The following is an 18785-nucleotide window of genomic DNA, read 5'->3' as shown; positions in this document are numbered from 1 at the left end:
TATACATATTTATATATATATAATGTTTATATATATGTTTATATATATGTATATATATTTATGTACATATATATATATATGTATATAAACCACACTTCTTAGTACAGAATGAGCTATTCTTCAAGTTTGAGCCTTAGGCAATAATTATGAAAAACAAAGCTAAAGGATAAAGGAAGCAGGAGATTGAATCTTATAGTAGAGCATATGTCAAAAATGAGTCATGGAAAGGGGAAAGGGAGAGGATTGAGCAGACTGAGTTTGTGCGATTTAATGGCCCCAGTGTTCCATTGTGGCTGCAAGTGGTGAGAATGTGTTGGGATAAGGAGTTGTTGACTTGAAGCTCTGGAAAGAGAACATCTGGAAGGTCTCTAAAATTGGGGATTTTTTTTTTTTTTTTTTGATCTTACTACTTTATCACAAGATCTTTGGCAAATATTTCTGTTTATGAGTTGAAGTATATTTAAACAGGAAACTTTACAATTTTCTTTGTGATTACACAGCAGTAATTTCAGTATTCTTTTCCCTGAGAATTAGGATAGTAATTACTAAAACTCCAAAGCTAATTATGTTGTTACTCTAGTGGGACTGTAGCTATGGATGAGGTTTTTCCATTAACAGGCTCAGTTTGTAGGCACTCCTAATTCTACTTTCACCCTAAATCTTTCCTCTCCTGCTTTCCAGTCTCTAGGAGTGGAGAGAAGCAATAATTCAATTGACATGGCCCTTTGGAGAAGGAGGATTTGTTTTAAAAAAAAAAAGTTTCATCAGAACAGAAAAAATACATATATTTTAAAAGGAGCAATCAAGCCATATCCACATCATCTGAGAGATCCTGAAAACTCAAAGATGCTTTATTTTAAAATGGCAAACTGATTTCCAAGAGAACTAAGACATCTTAAACAAGACAGAGCTAAATAGATTATGAATAAGTGATATGAAATAAATAATCCTAGACTGTATTGCTGTGAAGAGCTAATATCTGACACCCCACATGAGTAGGATGCTGTTTCTATAAGCTGTTAAGTGTGTAGTGAGGTGTGAGGCTTCAAATATACAAGCATATAAATACACTTGAACAGGCAGCATAGCTAAAACATCCCACATGGAAGCCAAGGCAGCTGTGTATTTTAACAATACCACATTTAGGTAAACAAAACAGTGAATCTGTTTAAATAGAATGTCACAAATTCAGATAAATAGGCATTTATCTGAAGGGGTTATTAAGCTGTCTTTTTAAGTTGCGCTCCTCTGAAACGTGGAGGGGAGATGAAACACATCTAAAGGAAACCAAGTAACAGAGGATGTAAATGGCCAACTGTCAAGACAGGCCAAATGCAAGCTGACAAAGCAAAAGCATTGTTGCTGTGTAGCTTGTATTTTTGTGAAAATAGGACACAGTTGTATCTTTGAGAAAACGGGAATAAGTTCTAATCTTGCCTCCAGGTCACATTTGCTTTGTAACCTTGGGCAAGGATACTGATATTATTGCATTGTTTCTTAGTTTCCGCATTGAAAATAGGGAAAGATATGCTATAATGCTTGTGATACCGAAAGGATACCCTTGTTGTCATGGTGACAATACTGTATATACATATAGATATCTACATAGGTATCTATGATTTAATTTGCAACAGTTCTAAATGTCTGGTAATAGCATAGTCCTTAATGGTGAAATTTTACAGAAAAATAGTCCTACAGTGTAATTAATTAAAATATGCTTGTAACTTATACATTTCTGTAGATAGTGTTATGCTGTAGAAACTGAATTCTTTGCTTACAGGAACTTTGTTGGACAGACTTTGGTTCCTGTCTTGCTTGTGTTATTTACCAAACTGCTTGACTTTGCACAAAATATTTCAGCTCTTAATATTTCAGTTCTTAACCTCTCTGAATCTCAGTTGCTTTACCTGTTAATTGAGAAAAGTAACACTGATCTCCCAGAGCTGTGAAGAACCAAACAACCTAAGCCAAGAACCTACTCCATAAGGAAAAAAAAAAAAGTTGCCATCGAATTGATTCTGACTTAGAGTGTGACCCCATGTGTGTTAAAATAGAACTATTTTCAATGGCTGATTTTTTGGAAGTAGATCGCCAGGTCTTTTCTTCCAAGGTGCCTCTGGGTGGACTCAAACTTCCAACCTTTCCGTTAGCAGCCGCGCTTTAACCATTTCACCACCCAGGGACTCCTACCTACCCCATGTAAAAAGTGCTTAATATTATTTCCATAATTTTCACTTGTAATTCATCAAGAAATCTGACTATTATAGTGGTTCAAATATTTTCTTAAAATTAAAGGTAAACTATAACCACCATTGTCCTAGATTTTAAAGTATTTCTATCCCAGCCATCACCCTAAACAATAAAAATCAACAACAAGAACTAATGCATTTCAATATTGACTACTTATGAGTGGGATTTTGCTTTTCTGTTGTGAATTAGAATTGCCTCTGAAGTAGCTAATCATCTCAGGTAGCCTTTGTTGATATATCATGTAAATTGCTTTTTATTTAGAATTGCCTTCTTTTTTCCACATGGTAGTTTATTAATAGATATGTGTTTGTTAACTGATTAACCCAGCCAAGTAAGATATGGTAGACTGGATTCCAAGTGCTTTAGTGTGGTGTGAGAAAATCAGAATTTAAAATGCATTCACTGGCATGATGACATTTGAACTTATCGCAGTTACACATCTTATACATAAGGCATGATGATTTGGGTTTCTTTATGACTTATTAAAAGTTTGGAAATAAATTAAAATATTAAAAGAAAAATACTGATCAAAGTTGCTTTCCATGTGCTCCTATATAAATTAGAAAAAATGGCTAAGACAATTTTATCATCTAAGAGTTTGCATTAATCAAAATTTCTTTTTTTTTTTGGTTTTGACCCTAGGTTTAATTTTAATATAAATGTTACAGAAAATAGCCATGTTAGTGGAGAAAGTGACATAATTCTGATTTGTAAAATATCAGCAATGACTAAAAAAAATCCTTTTTAGACTTTAAAGTCAGACATAGCTCTCCTTCTTAATGATTTTTTTACTTGTGTATAAAACCAGAAATGAACAATTGTAGTTGCTGAATTATAAAGAAAGATATAATAACTCTGGAATTTAGGATGGCCAATGATTTAAGAGGGATTTCGAGGATATAAATTCTGAATTTATGTGCTGTCCCTGCTGAACTGACAATCTCTATTGATTTTCACTCAAGTTCACTGAAATTTTCTTGTGCCATCTTAAATATTCTGTTGGGCCCATTTAGGGAAGTTTTTATTTTATGTATTGTATTTTTTAGCTGTAGAATAGAATGTATATTTGATTCTTAGTTTCTATTTCTTTGTCAAGATTTCATGTTTATTTACTCATTATTTCCACATTTTCCTTTAATTCTTTAACCATATTTATAATACCTGCTTTGAAGACTTTGCTTAATCTAACGTCTGTGCTCACTTGAAATCAGTTTCTATTGACTACTTTTTTGGTATATAGTTTTCTATTTCTTTGCCTGTCTAGTAATTTTTGGTTGAAAATTGGACATTGTAGATAATGTATTGTTGTACCTCTGCATTCTCTCTTGTTCTTCTGAGAGTTGTTGCATTTATTTTTTATAGTGGATAATTAACATTAACTTGCCTGGACTCAAATATTGAAGACCTTTCCCCCTATGATACAAAGACACTGATGCCTCTGATTCGGTTTATATGACCATATGTGTGTAAGACTACCTCTCTCCTAAAGATCTCCTTGTGTCTGTGTAATTTAGCAGTCAACCAGTGACTAGACAGAAGTTAGTCTCAGACATCTCAAGCCAGTAAGGCGTGCATCCTCTCCTGCTCAGGCCGTGTGTGGGTTGATGTTTTAGTTAACTAGTGCTGTTATAACAGAAATACCACAAACGGGTGGCTTTAACAAACAGAAATTTATTTTCTCACAGTTTAGGAGGGTAGAAGTTCAAACCCAGAATCTGGTTCTAGGGGAAGGCTTTCTCTCTCTGTTGGCTCTGGAGGAAGGTCCTTGTCTCTTTGAGCTTTTGCTCCTGGGTGCGCTTCATGTGGCTTGGCATCTCTCTTCCTCCATCGTTGCTTCTTTGCTTTCTTGTTTAATCTCTTATATCTCAAAAGAGATTGATTCGAGACATAACACTAATCCTGTCTAATTAGCATAACAAAGACAACCCATTCCCAAAGAGGATTATAACCACAGGCATAGAAGTTAGGATTTACAGCACGTATTTTTGGGGAACATAATTCAATCCATAACAGTTGAGAAATGCATGCAAAGGCTCAGCAAACCTCTCATTCCCTCCAGTATTTTAATTTTCCCTGGGATTCCTAGGGTCTCTCACATCTACACATAATTTTGCAGTTCTCTAGCAAAGTGTGGGAGTGTTTACTGTGCCAGCATTTCTACAGTTCTGCTGCTTGTAAATCTACCCCTTATATTTTCAGCTTTTCTGCTACCCACTCTGAACTAAGTCTACCACTTTTGGCCAGCAAAGCTGGAGATTGTGTTGCCCAATCTGGAATGGATGGAAATGCCCTAGTCAAAGAGATCACAAACTCTCCATTCTTCTCTGATGCAGTAACAGTTGTTTATGAATAACTACTTTTCAAGTTTTAGTACCTTTGGTCATTTTACAGTGTCTTGAAGTAGTTATTTATAATGATTTTATCTTGCTCTATACTTATTTTCTTCAGAGGAAATTCACCCAACCACTTCATGCTCCCATTATCAGAAATGGAGTCCTAGATGAATATTTTTAAATGTAGCCAATATGTTCACTAGCATAAGTCATGTTGGGGATTTTTCTCCCCTACCTCTAGATAAAGCACCTAATCAGGCTTATAACTTTTACGTTCACTTTTATATAATAAACAGTCCTATCATTGCTTTGGAGCCCTGGTGGTGCAGTGGTTAAGAGCTCTGGCTGCTAACCAAAAGGTTGGCCGTTTGAATCCACCAGCTGCTCCTTGGAAACCCTATGGGGCAGTTCTACTCTGTCTTGTAGGGTTACTATGAGTTGGAATCAACTCAAAGGCAGTGGGTTTTGGTATCATTGCTTCAATATGTTAGGACATAGAGTCAATTAAGAAATTAGAATATTCAATCCAACATATTAATCAAAATTCTGCATTCTAGTTGATGAGAAATATTCTTTCCCACCCTACTCACTCCTGTTTCAGGTTGCATAATTGTAGAGCTTTAGCGGTGTCTCTTCCTCTACTCCCTTCTAGCATTAGAGTCAGTTTTCAATCCCTGGAGTTTGAGATGGAAGTGGGGTGGGTGAACAGGAAAGGAAATGTCCTTCTTGAATTAGTTCCATTGTAAGCTGGCTATGTGCTTTCTGGTCCTAGCAGAAGTTCAAAGCTAACTGTCTGGTGGCAGTTTTGTGGATGTTTTAAAAGGTTTCTTATTACCAAAGATCTTTCACTCAATCTCCCAGTGTTGTGGGAGATGTATATCTTTCTCTAGCATGCTATTCTCAGTTCCCTTCAGCTTTTTTTTCTCTGACAGTCTGCCCTACCTAGATACTCATGATTGAGGATCTATTTTTTGGCAGAAGCTCTCTTGTTTAGGACTCCAGTTAGCTCCAGAATAGCTCCTTCTTCTTCAGGACTCACGTCCAGACCTCAGGAAAAGCTTGCATATTCCTTTGCTCTGGCACAGTCTTGGAACTCTGGCCTCTCCCAGTATAAACATTTGCACTCTACTACCACAAGAGGCTATAGCTTTCTCAGCTCTTTTACTGGTCCATTTGAAGCTACTTAGATTGGGGGTAGGAGGTAGCATCATATTGTTAACAAAAAGGGGATGGAGACTGATAGCAACAGCTCTCAATAAGTTTCTTATCCCCTTATATGTCCTTGATAGGACTGTGGAGTCCAAGAGTTGAGAAACCAGTTAGTAATCATTTCCTTTGTAAATTATGCATACAGGGATCTCACTTTGAAATTTCACATATATCTTGTTATGGTGTTTTGGTCAAAATATCAATTTTAGTACCATGTTTTATATAATTTGGCATAGTTCACTGATTTCCCATGGGAAAAGATTACCTGGAACACTTGAGCATTCTATCTTACTGGTGGTAAAATTTTTACTGCTAAGATTTGATCTTTTGAGTGAGTATGTATTATGCAAACCGTGAAAAGAACATTGAGTCTGAGGCTTGAAGCAGAGCAGCGAACTCAAAATTAGTAGCCAAGAACTACAGATCCAAGGGCTTGGATGAAATTGGACTTCCGTGATACTTCTCAGAGGCTGTATAGTGCAGTTTAGGGTGGAAACTGCAGTCATATAACCTCTCCAGATTTCTCCTCCAGCATTTACTAGTCATGCAGTCTGGGACTCAAAGCCTCACTTTTCTCATCAATACGATTGTATAATATTAGAATCTACCTTATAAACAAAGCAATCTGGTTGTAATAATAGACACCATATAACAGTTTTAAGTACATTTAAACACTCAATATATCTTGGCTTTTACCATCACCACTGGGACAATTAAGTAGATATTTTCATGGTTATTGGCCTAGTTCATAATCAGAAGTACCCATTTCAAAGGTTATTAAATGGACTTTCTGGTTTGCTGCAGAGTCCTAGGTAGAGACTTTGTACAGGGATTTCTGGGCTCAGACATTGCTTTTTCTTCCCAGGTGAGGCTATAGCCCTGTTAATACTGAGTTTGGCTGAAGAACCAGATAGGCCTCAGATGAATAAATATTTCCTATTCTTCTTATAGAATTATGTGAGCTCTATGTTGCAAACCAATTCCACTTCTTAGATCTGGCAAGACCATAACTTTCTCTTATAGTGTCATTGGCAGCCACTTTCCACCCATTAAGGACTTCGGGGATCAAAGAATGATGAACCAAAATGTGCTGCAACTATGTCTTGATCTGTATGGCCTCTACACTTTATAGGATTTTGTATTTTTAAGTAATTTAATTGAGAACTTAAGCTAAGCTTATAGTGAGTGTGTGTGTGTGTCTATGTGTGCACGTGTGTGCAGTGTCCTCTCATTAACGCATAACTCACCTGAAATAATGCACATTGTTGTTTCCTAGGTATCCTACGATATAATATATATCCTTAAAGTATATGAAATTGCTGCATTCACTAAAACCCACTTGGCAGTAACCTAGCACTCCCTTGAATCTGTAGCCTGGCAGAATTTGTAAATGTAAATATTTGTTCCTATGAATATATACCTACTGGCCTGTATAAATATAGTCAAATCACTCCACTTTTTCATTTTTCAAAGCAGCACACACTAGATAGAATTTCAGTTTTTAGACTTCTACAAAATTTCAGTTTCCCATGGAATTGATAATTAACTCCACCTTCATCTGAGAATTGCTCAATACCACAAATATGATTATGCGTTTACTCATATCATTCTTTCTTAACATACAAGTGGAAGAATAGAAAGAATATTTCTAGACTTACTTGAGAAAAAAATATGATTGGCAGTAAACACGCTAAAGGAAAGTAAAAAAAACCCATGTTTTCAGATATGTGAGAAATGAAAGTTAACGGACACACTTTTGTTGGAAATAAAACACGTACTCAGTAGGTTACTTGTTAGTAAGTGTACCATTTCTGGGGAGGAAGGTTGCCAATTAGTAATCTTTACCTTTTTTTGCGTGCACAAGACACTGTTGTGAATTTTTCAAATTGTAAAATGTTATAAATGGAAAAAAATTCCTAAAAAGAGGTAAATGCTGATATCACATTTAAATGTCACATGTATTTATTCTGGAGCCCTGGTGGTGCAATGGTTAAGGACTTGGCTGCTAACCAAATGGTCAGCAGTTTGAATCCACCAGCCTCTCCTTGGAAACCCTATGGGACAGTTCTACCCCATCCTATAGGGTCTCTATGAGTCGGAAGCAGCTTGACAGCACATTACAACAACATATTTGTTCTAAGAATTGTAATAAGAATGAAGGTTCATTGGAAGATTCAGACATTATAATAATATGCAATATACATTTAAATGTATATAAATATGATTAAAAAATGACTCAGTCCCACATTGACAGTGAACTATCAGGAGTTAAAGCCAGATTCAGGAGAGGATGTGGAATAAGGAATATCATTGCTGATGTCAGATGGATCATGGCTGAAGGCAGCGAATACCAGAAGGATGTTAACCTGTGTTTCATTGACTACACAAAGGCATTCGACTCTGTAGATCATAGTAAATTAAGGACAACATTAAGAAGAATGGGAATCCCAGAACACTTAACTGTGTTCCTGTGAAATCTGTACATGGATCAGGAGGCTGTCTTTCGAACAGAATAAGGGGATACTGCCTGGTTCAAAATTGGAAAAAATATGTAGCAATATATCCTTTCACCACAGTCAGTCGATTTATATGCTGAACAAATAATCCAAGAAGCCAGACTATATTAGGAAGAATGTGGCACCAGAACTGGAGGAAGACTCATTAACAACCTGCAATATGCAGTTGACACAACTTTGCTTGACAAAAATGAATGTGACTTGGAACACTGACTGATGACTGTCGAAGACCACAGTCTTCAGAATGGATTACATCTGAACATAAAGAAAACAAAATCCTGACAAGGGGACCAATAAGCAACATCATGATAAATGGAGAAAATATTGGAGTTGTCAAAGATTTCATTCTACTTGGATCCACAATCAGCACCCATGGAAGCAGCAGCCAAGATATCAAATGACATATTGTGCATTGGGCAAATCTACTGCAAAAGACCTCTTTAAAGTTCTGAAAAGCAAAGATGTCATTTTGATGACTAAGGTGTGCCTGACACAAGTCATGGTATTTTCAACCACCTCATATGCATGTGAAAGCAGGACAATGAAAGAAAACAGAAGAGGAATTGATGCATTTGAATTGTGGTTTTGGTGAAGAATATTGAATATACCATGGCCTGGCAGATCACATTTGGTAGAGGATCACCAAAAACGAGGGAAACCCTCAATGAGATGGATTGACATGATTGCCAAAACAATGGGCTCAAATATATCAAAGATCATGAAGATGGCACAGGAATGGGTAATGTTTGGTTCTTCATATACAACATTGTCATGAGTCAGAGGTGACTCAATGACAACTAATGACAACTATAATACATTTAAATATATATGTGTTTGTGTTGATGTGTCTGTGTGTTTGTTTATGTAGGCTGCAGTGATAGCTTGGACTTTAGTAAACATAAAAATATGAAAACTCCTTTAATCTGATGAAAAAGGGGAAAATGTAGAACAGAATTTGAAATTCTCATGGACTCCAGGCATCATGGATCCGTTAAGTTTGGATGAAGTCCTGAAACTATTGTCACCAGATAATCTTTAAACCTTAAACCAAAAATATTCCCTAAAATCTTCTTAAAACCAAACAATAGTTTAGCTTAATTAGTAAAAAATGTCTGCCTTGAGCATTGTGCTCTTTTAAGAACTATCTATATAGCATTAAATTGCTAACAGTAATTTGAAAGATTAAATAGGAACTTTAGGGGGCAGTGAATTTATGTTAATGATGGAGGAACAACTCAGAAAAGGAGAGTGAAAATGGTTGAACAACTTGAAGAATGTAATCAATGTCACTAAATGGTTCACATAGACACTGTTGAATTGGTGCATGTTTTGTTGTATATATTCTCAATAATAACAACAACAAAAACCTGGTTTAATCTCTCTCACCTACCCTACTAGCCTAAGTCCTTTAAAGTCTTACCATTAAAAAGTCTTGTACTGCCACCCTTGAAAAGCCTTCCCAGAGAATTAGAGTCCACATACACTGTGGCGATCCAAAGATAAACTGGACTTTGGAGTTACTGGTGAAAACAAGATCTGAATAGTCTTTCCATTTCTTCCTATCTGGATGACATCAAACTAGTTACTTAACCTCCACAAGCCTCAGTTTCCTTATCAGTAAAGGCCATGCTCAAATGGTTTTTATGATGACGAAGCCCCCCACACGTCTGTCAGTTTGTCCTACTGTAGGGGGTTGTGTGTTGCTGTGATGCTGGAAGCTATGCAGCCAGCATTCCAACACCAGCAAGGTCACCCATGGTGGACAGGTGAAGTTCAGATGAACTCCAGACTAAGACAGACTAGGAAGAAGGACCCAGTGGCCTAATTCTGTAAAGAATTAGCCAGTAAAAACCTTATGAATAACAGTGGAACATTGTCTGATATAGTGCCAGAAGATGAGCCCCTAGGGTTGGAAGACATTCAAAATACAACTAGGGAAGAGTTGCCTCCTCAAAGTAGAGCCAACCTTAATGACATGGATGGAGTCAAGCTTTCGGGACCTTCATTTGCTGATGTGGCACTACTCAAAATGAGAAGAAACAGCTGCAAACATCCATTAATAATTGGAATGTTGAATGTATGAAGTATGAATCTAGGAAAACTGGAAGTCATCAAAATGAAATGGAATGCATAAACATCCATATCCTAGGTATTAGTGAGCTGAAATGGACTGGTATTGACCATTTTGAATCAGACAATCATATGGTCTGCTATGTCCGGAGTGACAACTTGAAGAGGAATGGCGTTGCATTCATCTTAAAAGAGAACATTTCAAGATGTATTCTGAAGTACAGTGCTGTCAGTGATAAGATAATAATCATACGCCTACAAAGAAGACCAGTTAATACAAATACTATTTGAATTCACGTACCAACCACTAAGGCCAAAGATAAAGAAATTGAAGATTTTTACCATCTTTTGTAGTCTGAAATTGATCGAACATGCAATCAAAATGCATTGATAATTACTGGTGATTGGAAAGCAAAAGTTGGAAACAAAGAAAAATTGGTAGTTGGAAAATATGGCTTTGGTGATAGAAAGGATGCTGGAGATTGCATGATAGAATTTTGCAAGACAAACAACTTCTTCATTGCAAATACCTTTTTTCACTAACATAAACAGCAACTATACACATGGACCTCGCCAAATGGAATACACAGGAATCAGATCGACTACATCTGTGGAAAGAGATGATGGAAAAACTCAATATCATCAGTGAGAACAAGGCCAGGGGCCGACTGCAGAACAGACCATCAATTGCTCATATGCAAGTTCAAGTTGAAACTGAAGAAAATTTGAACAAGTCCATGAGAGCCAAATACGACCTTGAGTACATCCCACCTGAATTTAGACACCATCTGAAGAATAGATTTGACATGTTGAATAGTAACGACCAAAGACCAGACTAGTGGAAGGACATCATACGTGAAGAAAGCAAGAGGTCATTAAAAAGACAGGAAAGAAAGAAAGACCAAAATGGATGTCAGAAGAGACTCTGAAACTTACTCTTGAATATCGAGTAGCTAAAGTGAAAGAAAGAAATGATGAAGTAAAAGAGCTAAACAGAAGATTTCAAAGGGTTGCTTGAGAAGACAAAGTAAAGTATTGTAATGAAATGTGCAAAGACCTGGAGATAAAAAACCAAAAGGGAAGAACACGCTCGGCATTTCTCAAGCTGAAAGAACTGAAGAAAAAATTCAAGCCTCGAGTAGCAATATTAAAGGATTCTATGAGTCAAATATTGAACAATGCTGGAATCATTAAAAAAAAAGTGGAAGGAATACACAGAGTCACTATGTCAAAAAGAATTGATTGGCATTCAAACTTTCAAGAGGTAGCATATGATCAGAGACTACTGGTACTGAAGGAAGAAGTCCAAGCTGCGCTGAAGGCATTGGTGAAAAACAAGGCTCCAGAAATTGACGGAATACCAATTGAGATGTTTCAACAAAAGGATGCAATGCTGGAAGTGCTCACTAGTCTATGCCAAGAAATTTGGAAGACAGCTACCTGGGCGACCGACTGGAAGAGATCCATTTAGTAAACTAAATGAATTTATGCATGCCAAACCTGTGACTGGAAGAGAGCCATATTTATGCCTATTCCAAAGAAAGGTGATCCAACAGAATGCGGAAATTATCGAACAATGTCATTAATGCCATATGCAAGTAAAATTTTGCTGAAGATCATTCAAAAGTGGCTGCAGCAGTATGTGAACAGAGAACTGCCAGAAATTCAAGCTGAATTCAGAACAGGACGTGAAACCAAGGATATCATTGCTGATGTCAGCGGATCCTGGCTGAAAGCAGAGAAGACCAGAAAGCTGTTTACCTGTGTTTTATTGACTATGCTAAGGCATTCGACTATGTGGATCATGAAAAATTATGGATGACATTGCAGAGAATGAGAATTCCAGAACACTTAATTTTGCTCATGAGCAACCTGTACATGGATCAAGAGGCAGTTGTTTGAACAGAACAAGGGGATACTATGTGGTTTAAAGTCAGGAAAGGTGTGTGTCAGGGTTGTTTCCTTTCACCATACTTAATCAATCTGTATGTTGAGAAAATAATTCTAGAAGCTGTACTACGTGAAGAAGGACGGGGCATCAGGATTGCAGGAAGACTCACCAAAAAATCTACAATGTGCAGATGACACAACCTTATTTGCTGAAAGTGAAGAGGCCTTGAAGCACTTACTGATGAAGATCAAAGACCACAGCCTTCAGTATAGATTACACCTCAACATAAAGAAAACAAAAAACCTCACAACTGGACCACTAAGCAACATCATGATAAATGGAGAAAAGATTGAAATTGTCAAGGATTTCATTTTACTTGGATCTACAGTCAACACCCATGGAAGCAGCAGTCAAGAAATCAAACGACACATTGCATTGTGCAAATCTGCTGCAAATGACCTCTTTAAAATGTTAAAAAGCAAGAATGTCACCTTGAATGTTAAAGTGCGCCTGAACCAAGCCATGGTGTTTTCAGTTGCCTCATATGCATGTGAAAGCTGGACAATGAATAAGGAAGACTGAAGAAGAATTGATACCTTTGAATTGTGGTGTTGGCAAAGAGTATTGAAGGTACCATGGATTGCCAAAAGAGTGAACAGATCTGCCTTGGAAGAAGTGCAACCATAATGTTCCTTAGAAGCAAGGATGGCAAGATGATCTCACATACTTTGGACATGTTACCAGGAGGGATCAGTCCCTGGAGAAGGACATCATACTTGGTAAAGTAGAGGGTCAGCCAAAAAAACGAAGACCCCCATTGAGATGCATTGACAGAGTGGCTGCAACAATGGGCTCAAGCATAACAATGATTGTGAGTATGGCCCAGGACCAGGCAGTGTTTTGTTCTGTTGTACATAGGGTTGCCATGAGTGGGAACCCATCTGATGGCACCTAACAACAACAACAAATGGAAAACGTATGGAAAGTCCTGGGATAATACAGAAAGTAGAGATCAGTGCCAGAGTCATATAAAGAGATCAAAAACTAGCAGTTATTATGGTCAGTATTAGCCCTCAAAATACCACCTCAGTGCTAAAAAGTATTCATTGCTTTATTTATTTTTGCTTGGTTTTCTCTCATCTGATTCATAAGGCCAGGGATATGAATTATGTTGTTGTTGTTGTTAGGTGCCGTTGAGTTGGTTCCAACTCATAGCGACCCTATAGGACAGAACAGAACTGCCTCATAGGGTTTCCAAGGAGCGGCTGGTGGATTTGAAATCCTGACCTTTTGGTTAACAGCCTGAGCTCTTAAGCACTGACCCACCAGGGCTAAGAGGCACATAGAATTCAATAAATCCTTCTTGGTTGAGTAAAGTCAAATAATTTTAAGGACTGAAGAGATCATACTGATTACCATCTATTCTGCTTCTCTCAGTTTAGAGGTTCTCTGAGTGAGATTCAAATGACTCGCTCAAATTTGCCAATTTATTTTTGAGAATAAACAGATTCCATGTTTTCTTCCCTTTGACCATTACTATTTCCACTATTATGCATCACTTTATATTATACATAAACATATGAAAAGATACACATGTATATATTTTTATATGTATATTTTCTTCCTTCTTTTCTTCCTTGTTGTAATTTAAATTGCAAATGATTTTCTCTACAAATGTATCTGCTTTAAAGAAATAAAAACTCAATTACATTGTCTACTGAAGAAAATTCAAGACTGTCTATCCTCCCTGTCCTCCCCGCTCCCCGCACCTTCTTTGACTATATCCTGGACAGGGGAAGCAGATGATTTCACCGAAATGCCTTAGTCATCATTACTCATCTACTGCCTTCTCACTCTCACTAGTTATGGAAGATTGATCTTCTGTGGGGAAGTGAGAAACTTGCCATCTGATCAGTATTGGTTTCCAAGGAGGTCAGGACCTTTTTTTCCTTCTTCTTTTTCTTCCATTTTTAGCTACCACTAATTTTTTACTCATCGTCTATTTCTGAGTCTAAATGCTTAAATCTGCACACACCAACAACTGACACATTACCGTTTAAAAACACTCTGAGTGAATAAAAAAGTGAGTAATGGTGTAAAAATTCACTCAGTCAATGTTAATTAATCCAGGTTTTATTACTACATAAAAGTATGTAAGTTTCAGCATTTGAAATTCGTAGAAAACTTCATTTGAAATTCATTTATTGGAACTTAACAAATCTAAGAGTTACTGTTTTGTTTTGTTTTTTTTCTTAAATTTCATTGCCACTTCCAGGTTTTTGTTCTCTATTACAAAATGAGATAACTGCATTATCTAATGTATGTTGATCCTGGTGACAAGTCATTGACTCTACTTTGAAAACACATATACCTTCAACAATTTTGCACTCCACAGGAAATAAATGCAAAAGTCAAAGTGGATTAAACCAAAATTGAAAACAATATAACCATCTGTAAGACCAATAAGACACTTGGTCTTTCCCGTGACCTCCTCTTCCACATTTTGTTATTTTCTCCCTCAACTCCAAATCAAAGTGGTTATGACTGGCCAATATATCATCAGAATGGATAATAGTGAAAAAATCTGGGGTTGAACAATTCTGGATTAAAAACACATCTCCATACAAACTCTAGTGTACTTAAATAAACCCCTTAAATGTACAGAGCCTCATTTTCTTGATCTGTAAAATGGAGTGCAAAATGTTTTTTTCATAGAATTGTTATGTGGATGAAATATTGTATACTGTCCAACACAATCTCTGGAACATAGTATATTTTCAATAAATATTAATTGCTTCCCCCTATTTTCTTCCTAACATTCAGGCATCTCGTCTTCCTGTATCATATTATATTGAGAATTCTCAATGACTTTTCAATTCCTTTCGCCTTCACCTGTAGAAGAAATTTATCACATAATCTTAATTTATATTGTGAGTATGCTTACGTATGGGTTAGTGTGTTAAAATTCAAATCACATGGCTGACATCGATTGTCCTTTTAATTCTGTCCTGGAGGATTTTCTCTTAAAAACATAGAAATTTACAGGTTTGTTGTTAGTTGCCGTCGAGTCGGTTCCAATTCCTAGTGACCCTACGCACAACAGAATGAAACACTGCCCAGTCCTGCGCCATCCTCACAATTGTTGCTACGCTTGAGCCCATTGTTGCAGCCACTGTGCCAATCCATCCCATTGAGAGTCTTCCTCTTTTTCAGTGACCCTCTATTTTACCAAGCTTGATGTCCTTCTCCAGGGACTGATTCCTCCTAATAACGTGTCAAAGTATGTGAGACGTACTCTCGCCATCCTTGCTTCTAAGCAGCATTTTGACTGTACTTCTTCCAAGACAGTTTTGTTCATTCTTTTGGCAGTCCATGGTATATTCAATATTCTTTGCCAATACCACAATTCAAAGAAGTCAATTCTTCTTCAGTCTCCTTATTCATTGTCCAGCTTTCACATACATATGAGGTGATTGAAAACACCATGGCTTGGGTCAGGTGCACCTTAGTCCTAAGGGTGACATCTTTGCTTTTTAACACTTTAAAGAGATCTCTTCCAGCTGATTTGCCCAATGCAATGTGCCGTTTGATTTCCTGACTGGTGCTTCCATGGGTGTTGATTATGGATACAAGTAAAATGAAATCCTTGATCAAGTCCTCTTCACTTTCAGCAAGCAAGGTTGTGTTATCTGCATAACGCAGGTTGTTAATGAGTCTTCCTCCAATCCTGATGCCCCGTTCTTCTTCATATAGTCCAGCTTCTCAGATTATTTGCTCAGCATACAGATCGAATAGGTATAGTGAAAAGATACAACCCTAACGCACACGTTTCCTGACTTTAAACCATGCAGTATCCCTTTGTTCTGTTCAAATGACTGCCTCTTGATCCCTGTAGAGATTCCTCATGGACACAATTAAACGTTCTGGAATTCCCTTTCTCTGCAATGTTATCCATAATTTGTTATTATCCACACAGTCAAAAGCCTTAGCATAGTCAATAAAACACAGGTAAACAGCTTTCTGGTATTCTCTGCTTGCAGCCAGGATTCATCTGACATCAGCAATGATATCGCTGGTTCCACATCCTCTTCTGAATCTGGCTTGAATTCTGGCAATTCCCTGTTGATATACTGCTGCAGCCACTTTGGAATGATCTTCAGCCGAATTTTCCTTTCTTGTGTTATTAATGATGTTGTTCCATAATTTCCGCATTCAGTTGGATCACCTTTCTTTGGAATAGGCATAAATATGGCTCTCTTCCACTCACAGGTTTGGCATGCATAAATTCATTTAGTTTATTGCAGGGTAGTCATGGCAAGGCACACATGTAAGACCTCAAGACGTTCATTTAGCATTGGAGAATCAGAATTAACAATTACAATGTTAGTTCAATGATTAGTGTCTGAATCTTTACACTTCAGGCATTTATCTTTAAGAAGTGGTCTCAGGAGGTAGATTTGACAACCTCTGGAATTTAGAGGAGGTTCCCAGTAGAAAGTACCTGAGGTCACTCGTGGAGGGCAATATCTCAACAGGTTTTCAGTCTTCAGACACAGGGAGAGTCAGAGAAACCTTTTGTTGCTGTTTTCTCTCAGCAAGTGAACAGAAATCAATGGTTTGTATACAATTTCTTCACCTTGATTTTACAAGAGAGGGTTAGATGCTGTCATGTTTAACCAAGATTATCATGTTTTATTGCCAATTAAGGGAACTATTGTGTGACATATTTATGTCCTAGATCAATTACAGAGATTTGATTAATGTCTATCTTAGGAAAGTTGTTTACTACATACTTCACATACTTCTCATAGCTCCCTTATTTATTTCCAAGGTTAGAACAACTTTCTAATGACTTATGGTTAATGGTTAGACATCATAGAAGTATACATTTTTCTATTTCTAAGTTCATAGATTTTCTATTTCTAACTTAGAATTATAAGTGACTTGTAAGTAGATGATTAAAAGCATATAAAAAGCATCAGAACAATGTAAAAAAGCATTATAGAAGCACATATACTAGTGTCTTAAACATAGGTGATTTGAAAGCATAAAAAAGGTATATATAACAAATTCATATGCAAAATATTAAGCACTTACTACATTCATGACTGATCTAGGTAGCTTGGTGGTCCCAAAAGATTTTAGAATGCTAATAAGAAAAGAAGATGTATGTACAGAAAAGATAACAAGGCAGGCTATAAATTTATGAGAATATGCTTTATTTCTTTGCTTACTAATACATCCTCCCAGCATCTAGTTCGGTGTTTGACTTACACTGAGTACTCCACAAAGACTTTTTGAGTGAACTATTGAAACCATAAATAGTTAGAATGTGATGAGGGCTCAAAGATATAAATTTAGAAGTAAGGATGATTATTTCCAGGTGAAATGTCAGAGTTTTCACGATAAAGTTGATTCCTAAAATCATAGATGTTAAGGAAGAAAACTCCAGTCCACTAATTTTTTGATGACTTTTAGTTTTGATATAATTTCAAACTTAAAGAAAACTTACAAGAATAGCACAGGAACTCTGATATATTTTTCTGGCCAAATTGCATTTTGTCTCATATGTTTTGTCATTTTTTTTTTCTCTTTATCTCTGCGAATAATTCGAGGGTAAGTAGGAGATAGTATTCCCCTTTGAACCCCATAATTTGTATCTCGTAAGAACAAAGACATTCCCTATATAATCATAATTCTATAGCTTTCCTATTCTGTTATCAAAATATTATTATCAAATTTGGGAAATTTAGCACTGATACAACTATTACTTTATCTATAGTCCATACTCCAACTTCCTCAAAAGTCCCAGTGATGTTCTTTATAGCTATTTTGTTCACACTCCTGGATCCAATCAAGGATCATATATTGTACTTAGTTGTCAAGTTTCCTAGGTCTTTTTAATCTAGAAGAGATTCTCAGCTTTTGTGTGTCTAAACCATGATATTTTTGAAAAGTACAACCTGTAGAAGGACCCTATATTTGGGTTTGTTTTCTGTTTCCTCATGATGAGATTTAGGTTATGGATTTTTTGCAGGAATATCACAAGTTAACAATGTATGTCCTTCTTACTGCATCCCATCAGGCAGCACATGCTGTTGTATGTCCCCAAATTGTTCATATCAACTTTGGAAATATTTTCAGTCTCTACTTTCCATATCAATTGATAATTTTTCTAACTTCAACATTTCTTTTGTAATCTTTCTATTTTGAGCAATATAATAATGTAAGAATTTTCATTAATTTCTGTTTGTCTATTTGTTTATTTAATTTATGTCAGTATAGACTCATGGAGTCTTATTTTATGTAATGAGTTATAATTCTACCATTGTTTAATTTGATTCTCAAATTATCCTTCTGCATCCTTTTGATATGCCCTCATCATTTATAGAGCACTTCCTTTCTTCCTGATACAATGAGATATTCTAAAATTATCTTGTACTTTCCTTGACCCAGCCCTGGAATCAGCTTTTTATCCATTAGTGTAGAATGTCAATTTGCTTATTTTTAAGTGAA

The sequence above is a fragment of the Trichechus manatus genome, unplaced genomic scaffold, assembly GCF_000243295.1.
Source record: "Trichechus manatus latirostris isolate Lorelei unplaced genomic scaffold, TriManLat1.0 scaffold00005, whole genome shotgun sequence".
NCBI classification, from domain to species: domain Eukaryota; kingdom Metazoa; phylum Chordata; class Mammalia; order Sirenia; family Trichechidae; genus Trichechus; species Trichechus manatus.
The sequence above is the reverse complement of the archived record's forward strand: the minus strand, read 5'-3'. Positions refer to the sequence as shown.